Below are 9210 nucleotides of genomic sequence, written 5' to 3' on the forward strand. Positions count from 1 at the left end.
CTCCGGTTCTGCCTCTCCCACAGCCCCTCACGATGGAAAGGGGATCATTAACTCTGGAGAGAACCGATCCACAGGCTCCCAGCAGCTTCCAGAGGCAGAGCCAGTGGGGTTGGGCACCTTCTGAGCCCGAATTTTGTTATCTCCAGTCCCCAGCTCGCTGTTTAGAGACAAGTTCTGTCCTGCAGGACCCTCTGGAATCGCTCCTGGCAGCAGGAACGAAGGTATTTCAAGGGAAGCCAAGTGGGAAAGAGGGAACAGCCTGGAGCACTTTGCCTGCTCCGGGTACTGCCCAGCAGACAGTGGGATTTAGGCACCAGTGGCACAAAAAAAAGGGGGAATTTCAGCTCTGTCTGTGTGGGAACATCAGCTGATTTTTCCCTCTGGAAGATTCAGGCACTGTTTGGACGGGGCTGGACTCAGGCTCAGGGAAGATTTGCCATTAAACTCTTGGGAAAGCCTGAAAAAAGGAGTTTTCTGCACCACTGAGATGAGGGGAAAAAAGCCAGATCTACAGCTTGAAAGACAACTGCCCACTAAAAATACAAGTTTTCTCTGGAAAAACTCTGTGCTTGGAACAGCAACGAAAAATACTGAAGTATTTCACACATTTTCTTGGCATTTGCTGGTACTTTGTACTGAGCAAGTTCAAATAAATACTTCTACCACTGATTTCTAAGTTTTTTTTTTCAGAGTTATATTTAAAGCTCTTCCTCAAGTTAAAGCCAGGAGAAAAACTTTTTCTCAAGTCAAAGCAAAAAAAAAAAGAGAAGCTTTTTCTTCCCCTTGCACTTATTTTCCTGCTTGGAATTTGCTCCTGAGCGAAAAATCTGTGCAGCCGAGTTTCTTCTAAACACTCAAATTCCCAATATTTTACCCCCAGCAACCGGCAGAGTTCACTCACAGCCTCCCTTGCATCCGACTTCCCACCACCCACCCACAGCACGAAAACCGGGGAGGAGGGAGAAAAAAAAAAAAAAAAAAAAAAAAAAAAAAGCGGAAAAGACCCGAGAGAAAAAAGAGGCAGAAAATTAATAATTAATTGGATTTCTCTGAAGCCCTCCAGACACGGCGAGTGGAGCCCGGCGGAGCTGGGGGCGAGCAGAAGGTGGTAGACCACAGACAGGATATAACTTTATTTTCGAATAGAGCTTGTCTTACGTACAAACTAAACCCACCCCCCCCCCCCAGCCCTCAGAGCAGCGCCGAGAGAGAAAACTGCCGGGAAACGAGAAATAAGAGCCAATAAATAAATAAATAAATATATAAATATATAAAGAAAGAAAGAAAGAAACAGACCGGCCGGGGCAGAGGGAAGAGCGGGTTAAAACTGGGGGAAGGACGAGCCCGTTCCCAAATCCCGGCACCCCCGAGGAGCTCCCGGGGGGGGGGGGGGGGGGACGCGGCCCCGCGCTGGCACCACCCCACCCCCAGCTCCGGCTTTAGGCCCGGCTTTAGTCCAGCCCACTTCGACCCGGGTTTGTCCCTGCCCACGTGTCCCTCCTGCCTTCCCAGGACCACCCTGGCCAAGCCAGAACCCCCCCCCAACCCCCGCGATTTGGGGGGCGGCCCCTCGGTTTTCCCAGGGTTTTTCCAGCGGATCCCTGGGTTCTGGAGCGCCCCCCCCCTCCCCCCTGGGTTTTGGGGCAGCCCCTCGGGTTATCCCACGGACCCCCCCGAGTTTTCCTGCAGACCCTCAGGTTTTCCTGCGGACCCCCGGGTTACCCCACAGACCCCCCGGGTTTTGGGGCAGACCCCCCGGATTTTGGGGCAGACGCTCGGGTTTTCCCTCAGTTTTTGGTGCAGCCCTCCCGGGTTTCCCCGCAGACCCTCAGGTTTTGGGGCAGACCCCCAGGTTTCCCTGCAGACCCTCAGGTTTCCCTGGAGACCCCCAGGTTTCACTGGAGACCCTCAGGTTTCACTGGAGACCCTCAGGTTTCACTCAGACCCTCCGGTTTTGGGGCAGACCCCCAAGTTTCCCCGCAGACCCTCAAGTTTCACTCAGACCCTCTGGTTTTGGGGCAGACCCCCAGGTTTCCCTGCAGACCCTCAGGTTTCCCTGCAGACCCCCAGGTTTCCCCACAGACCCTCCGGTTTCACTCACACCCTCCCGTTTTGGGGCAGACCCTCGGGTCTCCCTGTGGACCCCCTCAGGTTTTGGGACAGACCCCTGGGCTTTGAGGAAGACCCCCAGGTTTTCCTGCGGACCCTCAGGTTTTGCCCCAGACACTGGGATTTTCCAGTGGACCCCCAGGTTTTCCTGTGGACCCTCAGGTTTTAGGGCAGACCCTCGGGTCCTGCCCCAGACACTCAGGTTTCCCAGCAGACCCCCAGATTTTGGCACAGCCCCTCGGGGTTTCCCCGCAGACCCTCAGGTCTTGGGACCCTCGGTTTTTGGGACAGAGACCTGGATTTCGGGGAAGACCCCCGAGTTTTCCTGCAGACCCCCGAGTTTTGGGGCAGACCCTCAGGTTTTGGGGACAGAGCCCTGGATTTTGGGGCAAATGCCCAAGTTTCCCAGCAGACCCTCAGGTTTCAGGGCAGACCCTCAGGTTTGCTACAAACCCTCAGGTTTCCCTGTGGAGGTTTTGGGACAGAGCCCTGGATTTTGGGACAGACCCCCAAGTTTCCCTGCAGACCCTCGGGTTTTCCAGCAGACCCTTGGGTTTATTACAAACCCTCAGGTTTTCCAGCAGACCCTCAGGTCTTCCTCCAGACCCTCAGTTTTTGGGACAGAGCCCTGAATTTTGGGGCAGAACCCCAAGTTTTCCTGCAGACCCTCAGCTTTCCCAGCAGACCCTCAGGTTTCAGGGCAGACCCTTGGGTTTATTACAATCCCTCAGGTTTCCCCATGGACCCTCAGATTTTCCTGCAGACCCTCAGGATTTCCAGCAGACCCTCAGGATTTCCAGCAGACCCTCAGCTTTCCAGGCAGAGCCCTGGATTTTTGGGGGCAGAACCCCAAAGTCTCCCTGCAGACCCTTGGGTTTACTGCAAACCCTCAGGTTTCCCTGTGCAGCCTCAGGTTTTGGGGACAGAGCCCCGGATTTTGGGGCAGACCCCCAAGTTTCCCTGCAGACCCTCAGGTCTTCCAGCAGACCCTTGGGTTTATTACAAACCCTCAGGTTTCCCCGTGGACCCTCGAGTCTTCCTGCAGACCCTCAGGATTTCCAGCAGACCCTCAAGTTTCAGGGCAGACCCTTGGGTTTATTACAAACCCTCAGGATTTCCAGCAGACCCTCAAGTTTCAGGGCAGACCCTTGGGTTTATTACAAACCCTCAGGATTTCCAGCAGACCCTCAAGTTTCAGGGCAGACCCTTGGGTTTATTATAAACCCTCAGGATTTCCAGCAGACCCTCACCTTTCCAGGCAGAGCCCTGGATTTTCGGGGGCAGAACCCCAAAGTCTCCCTGCAGACCCTCGGGTTCATCACAAACCCTCAAGTTTCAGGGCAGACCCTTGGGTTTATTACAAACCCTCAGGATTTCCAGCAGACCCTCACCTTTCAAGGCAGAGCCCTGGATTTTTGGGGTAGAACCCCAAGTTTTCCTGCAGACCCTCAGGATTTCCAGCAGACCCTCAAGTTTCAGGGCAGTGCCTTGGGTTTATTACAAACCCTCAGGATTTCCAGCAGACCCTCACCTTTCCAGGCAGAGCCCTGGATTTTCGGGGGGCAGAACCCCCAAGTCTCCCTGCAGACCCTCGGGTTCATCGCAAACCCTCAGCTTTCGGGGCAGCCCCCCGGGTTCACTGCAAACCCTCAGCTTTTCCCCGCAGCCCCCCTGAGCTTCGGGGGTGTGTGTGTGTGGGGGGGGTGCAGTTCATCTCAAACCCTCCGGTTCCGGGACGATTCACCGCATTAAAAAAAAAAAAAAAAAAAAAAAAAGGAAAAAAAAAACTCAAAAAAACGTCGTCCGTCCCCCCCCCCCCCAGCCGGGTGCCAAAAACTTTTCCTGCCGCTTCTCCGCCGCTTCCCCCTCTCCCGGCTGCGGGGACCCCCCGGCCGTGCCCCCCCCGCTTGGGGCGCGGTGGCCCCGGCGCTGTCCCCGCTGGTGGCCCCGGTGGTGGCCCCGGTGGCCCCGGCGGTGGCCCGGTCCCCTCCCCCACTCCCCTCCCCCGCCCTCCCAAGGCTGTGGCACCAATAATCCGCCTTTGCTGACATGCTCTGGTAGCTGTGCCTATCGGGCAACTCCCAGGATGCACTCCCGCTCCTCCCTGGCACCCCCTCACCCCTGCCCACCCTCCCCTCCCACTTCCCAACCCCTTCTCCCTTTCATTTCTAAATTTTTTTTTTTTTTAAATTTTTTTTTTTTTTGGTTTGTTTCTTTTACCCCCCCTCCCCGAACCCCCCCCGTCCCTGCCCCTCACCTCGATATCCCCCCCCCCCCTCACGCGTCCCTCAGGGGATTCTCTCCCCCCCACCCTCGCCATGTCCCCCCCCCCCACACTCCCCTCACAGCGGTGCCCCCCCCACCCCTCCCTGCCCCCCCCCTCCTTCCCCCCTTGCCCTCAGCCGCTCGCCCCCCGGGCTGGGGGCTGTGGGGGGTGTGGGGGTGTCCCCCCATGTCCCCGCTCCCCGGGGGGGGGTGTCCGGGGGGGGTGTGGGGCGCGGGTGTCACTCACTGTCCGGAGCCCCCTCAGAGCCGCCTCCTCCTCCTCCTCAGCGGGGCCCGGCCCGGACTGGGGCCGTGGGGGGAGGGGAGGCGGCTCCCTCAGGTGGCCACTGACAGGAGGGGGGGGGAGGCGGGGGGGCTGCGCGCGCAGGGGGACCCGCCCCCCCCCTCACCCTCCGCCCCCCCCCACTGCCCCCCTTCTCTCACCCCCCCCCTCACCCTCCGACCCTCTCCCCTTCCCCCCCCTCCCCTCCCTCATACCCCCCCCCCCGGTGAACCCCGACCCCCCCCCCGGGCCCCCCCCGTTGCCAGGCAGATTTGGGACACCCTCGCGCCCGGCCACGCCCCCCTGCCCTTGGCCACGCCCCCCCGCCGGGCCTGGGGCGCTGCGCTGGGGTTTTTTTATCTTTAAACTCGTGACTGACGGGTGAGCCGCCCAGTCAGAACGGGGCTTGCCGGCGCCGCGGCCAATCAGCGCGCGGGGCCCGCCTTCGCCCCGCCCCCCGTAGTAAGCGGCGAAGAAAAGAGGCGTGGCCTCTCATTTGATTGACGCGCCGTGAGCCCCGCCCCCGCGAGGGGAAAGAGGCGCGGCCTCTTTGATTGACGGGCGGTTTACCCAGTGAGCGCCGCGCCGCGGGCAGCGGCGGCCAATGGGAGCGCGGCCCGGGGGAAGGGGGCGTGTCCCGAGGGGCCGGGCCGGGAGCGGCTCCGCCCGCCGGGTCCCCCCGGGGCCGGGAGCGGCTCCTCCCGGGGCCGGGCCGGGGCCGGCTCCTCCCGGGGCCGGCTGAGGTGATGGCGCTGCCCGCGGGGAGGGGCCGCGGCCGCCCTTATCCGCCCGCGCAGGCCGCGCTGGGGCCGCAGATAGGGGGGGGGGCGGGGAGCGGCGGCGGGAGGAAGCGGCGCGGGGGTGGGATGGGGATGGGGTGGGGATGGGGTGGGATGGAGGCGGGGGCTCGGAGGGGGCAGCCCCGGGACCCTCCGGTACCGATCTCGGAGGCGGCAGCCCCGGGACCCTCCGGTACCGATCTCGGAGGCTGGGGCAGGTCCCGGGGTCGCAGCTCCAGCCGGTGCCGGGGATCAGAAGGAGCCGCTCCCGGTCCCGCAGCAGCTCCGGCGGGTGCCGGGGCAGGTCCCGGCCCGTCCCCCCGGTGCCGGTTCGGTGACTCAGCCCCGATGTGGGTCAGGGTTCCCCGGCCCTTCCCCCGCCCCGGCCGCGCCTCCCCCGGGATGTTCCCGCAGGGATTTTTAACCCTTGGGCTGCGGGGACGAACCCGGGCAGGAGCCGAACCCACCTGGCCGAGTCGGCGCCGCAGAGCCGGGAACAAAGGAATTAATAAATGAATTTTCCTCGGGAGACTCCCTGAACAGTTGGATTAATACATTAAAAAAACCCGTGTGCTGAGCCGCCACCCCCCCCCCCCCCTCCCCAGCCCGGCTCTGCCACAGCCCTCGGGATTTGGTATCCAGCGTTTCCAGACACCTGGAAAGGGAGGTTGTGCTTCGCAGGGAAAGAAATAAATCTTGGGTGAAGCAATTTTCTAATGGAAGGGGGAATAAAGTGCCAGGGCTGCACTTTCCAAGGCCAGCACGGAGCTTTCCCCGAGTGTTTTCCACGTGCAGCTGATGGGATCTGAGGTGGCTCCCGTCGGGTTATTGGGGTGCTGGTTTCACTCTGATAATGCCGATTATTTCCATTTATAATCGTCAAGGAGCACGAGGGGAGAATGTTTCCCGTTTTACCAAGGCAGGGGAGGCACCAAATCGAGGCTTTTGCAAGGAAAGAACCAGAGCTCAAATCCAGGGCTCTCCTCCCTCCCTGGATCCAGAGCTGGGCAGGGAAGCTCCAACAAACTTCCCTTTTGCCACTCAACAGGTCAAAGATTCCCAATTTCTGGGAACAACTCTGTGCTCAGCATCCTTTGGGAGAGTGATGAAGGGCCTGGAGGGACAGGACAAGGGGGAAGGGCTTCAAACTGCCAGAGGGTTGGATGGGATATTGGGAAGGAATTCCTCCCTGGGAGGGTGGGGAAGGGATGGGATGGAATTCCCAGAGAAGCTGTGGCTGCCCCATCCCTGGAAGTGTCCAAGGCCGGGTTGGAGCAACCTGGGACAGTGGGAGGTGTCCCTGCCCAGGGCAGGGGGTGGCACTGGATGGTCCTTTGGGTCCCTTCCCACCCAAACCATTCTGGGATTCCATGAACACTTTTTCCTGTAAAAAGCACCTTTCCCCCCCCCCCTCCTTTGCACAGCACAATTTTGGGCACAGAGAAGTTTTAACTCACTGACTTCTCCCCAAAACCCCCTGGCTCCAAACCTCAGGCCATTCCAAACCTCCTGGTTACCCAGGGAGGGCCGAATCCTTGGGAACAATCCTTTAATCCCCAGGGAACACACACGGAGCTGCTGCACCTCCACCTGCTTCTCCCAGGAGAGCTTCAGAACAGGCTCGAGCTGGGTTTGATTCCCTAAAACTCGGGCAAAGTCAGGCCCAGATTCCTTCCCTAACTTTTTTCCCTGTGGTTGGTGGGAAGAGCTCTTTTCCCTGCCACGTTCCGATCCCGGTGGGACGAGCTGGGAGCGTGGCAGAACCATCTCCAGCCACCTGTGCAGCAGGTTTGGAGCTTTGCTTTGCCCTGTCAGCTCCTGACACAGCCAAACACGAGGAAAACTGACTCTGGATGTGGCTCTGGACCTGTCAGGATCAAACTTTCGCACCTGCAGCCACCGGATTTCAGGTGTTTCCCGCAGGAGCTGCCGAGATTCCAGAGGGAAGGATGAGGAGGAGAAGGTGCCAACAGCTCAGCTCTTTTCCCTGAGGAAGGAGGTGCAGATTCCCAGGCAGAGGCAGCGCAGTCCAATCCGATTCCCAGCAAAAAGGAAGCTGCCATTCGGGCTGGAAATCTCGTTTTTGGAGCAAAACCCACTCAGCTTCTTGGATGAAAGTTGCAGGGAGGAGCTCAGCAGCTCAGGTGGTGCTCTGGGAAGGGACAGGCTGCAGCTGAGTCTTGTACCTTTAGTTCCTTCCACGTTTCACTCTCAAAAGAATTCAGCAGTTTTCTTCTGGTTTGTTGTTTGTTTTTTTTTTAAACTTGAAAAACAAACTCAAAAAAACCCCAACATCTTTAAAAAGCCGAAAATGTAAAAAAAAACACCTGCTTGAAAATTCGGGGATAAAAGGCATAGAGAGGAAATTTCTCCCAGGAAACCACTGATCCACTGGTGAAGGTCAAACACAGCCCCATCCAGGGCAGGGAAGAACAGTCGTGTCCTGGCCCCAAACACTCACAATTCCCGGTGTTTGATGAATCCAAGGAGCCCTCGTGTCATCCCAGACACCTGCTGACGTTCCAGCAATCCCAGAGCAGCTCCAGCCACGTCCTCCCTGCCCAGGGGAAGCATTTCCAAGCAGGAAAATCCGGGTTGTGGGCCCAGCAGCGACCTCCACGGGGCTGGGCTGAAGGAATCAATTCTACAAAGCGGTAGAAGAAGTAAAATTTCACTTTATTTAAAAATTCTTCTAATATAGAAAACGAGAGGGGGGACAGGGCCAGGCCCCTTCTCATTGCAGGGGTTCAGGTGTATTTACAGGGAGCAGCAGCAGGGGCTGGGGATCCCTGTCCTGCTCCTGGGGGCCCACAGACACTCAGGGGGACATTAAATACACACAGGGGGGGCAGGGACGGGGGGCACTGCAGCCTCTTTGCTCCCCCTTTTTCTGCACAGCCAAAAATAAAAAAAAAACACCTCCCCAAGATCCCCTTCACCCCCCTGTCCATGGCAGGAATGGGGCTGGAGGGCTCAGGGAGCCCTGACATCCCTCAGTTCCCTCAGAATTGGGGAAAACTGGATGAAATCAGAGCAGGGGAGGGGAGCAGGGGAGCTCAGGCAGCTTCAGGCCCTCGTTTATCAGGCAGGTTTTTTTGCTCCTGATGGGTTTTATTCTTATTTTCTTTTGATTTGATCTCTTCTGAACTCCCCAGCCTGATCCAGGTGCCCTGGGTGGTTGGGCCTTTGCTATTCCTGCTGCAGGGAATGGGATACAAGGGGCAAACACATCTCCAGACTGCAGTCTCTATACATATATCAGTTTTTTTTACACTATCTACAACCAGGGATTAGATGGGTTAAAGTTCCTGCTACTCCTTTTAAAAATACCCAGAGGAAAAAAAAAACCAAACCAACCAACCAAAAAAAAAAAAAACACCCCAACCCCCAAACCTGTACATTTCTCTAAATTACATCTTTAGAAGAATAATTTTTTTTGTGTGTGTGTTTTTTAGAAGCTCATAAAACACTTCAGGGGTCGTTTGGTGAGAGAGAGAAAATTAAATGATTGGACAAGACAGGTTAGAAATTTGTTCAAATCAAGTCAAACAGACCAAGCACTTTGACAGAGTATTTTTGTAAACTTCTAGTTTTGCTGTTCAACTTTACACACTCTGGAAATGAGCAGAACTTCAGCTGAGGGCCTCGTTCTCAGCCCTGTTAACAATACAAAAGGTACTGAAAAGCAAAAAAAAAAAAAAAAAAACAAAACTATTAAATAATTTAATATACAAGTGTAGTTAAAAAGCTTCTGTACATTGTCACTGATGTACA

The 9210-nt window shown here is 57.2% G+C and overlaps 1 protein-coding gene across 1 annotated transcript in view; it reads right to left on the reverse strand.

The window, feature by feature from the left end:
• Positions 1-4708, reverse strand: part of GATAD2A (GATA zinc finger domain containing 2A) — a 52908-nt gene extending 48200 nt beyond the window's left edge. Inside the window, 1 exon segment of the mRNA XM_032711800.1 lies at positions 4622-4708. The gene's annotated coding sequence lies outside the window, so the exon portion shown is untranslated.
• Between the last annotated feature and the right edge of the window lie 4502 nt (positions 4709-9210).

The sequence above is a fragment of the Chiroxiphia lanceolata genome, chromosome 27, assembly GCF_009829145.1.
Source record: "Chiroxiphia lanceolata isolate bChiLan1 chromosome 27, bChiLan1.pri, whole genome shotgun sequence".
Classification (NCBI taxonomy): Eukaryota; Metazoa; Chordata; class Aves; order Passeriformes; family Pipridae; genus Chiroxiphia; species Chiroxiphia lanceolata.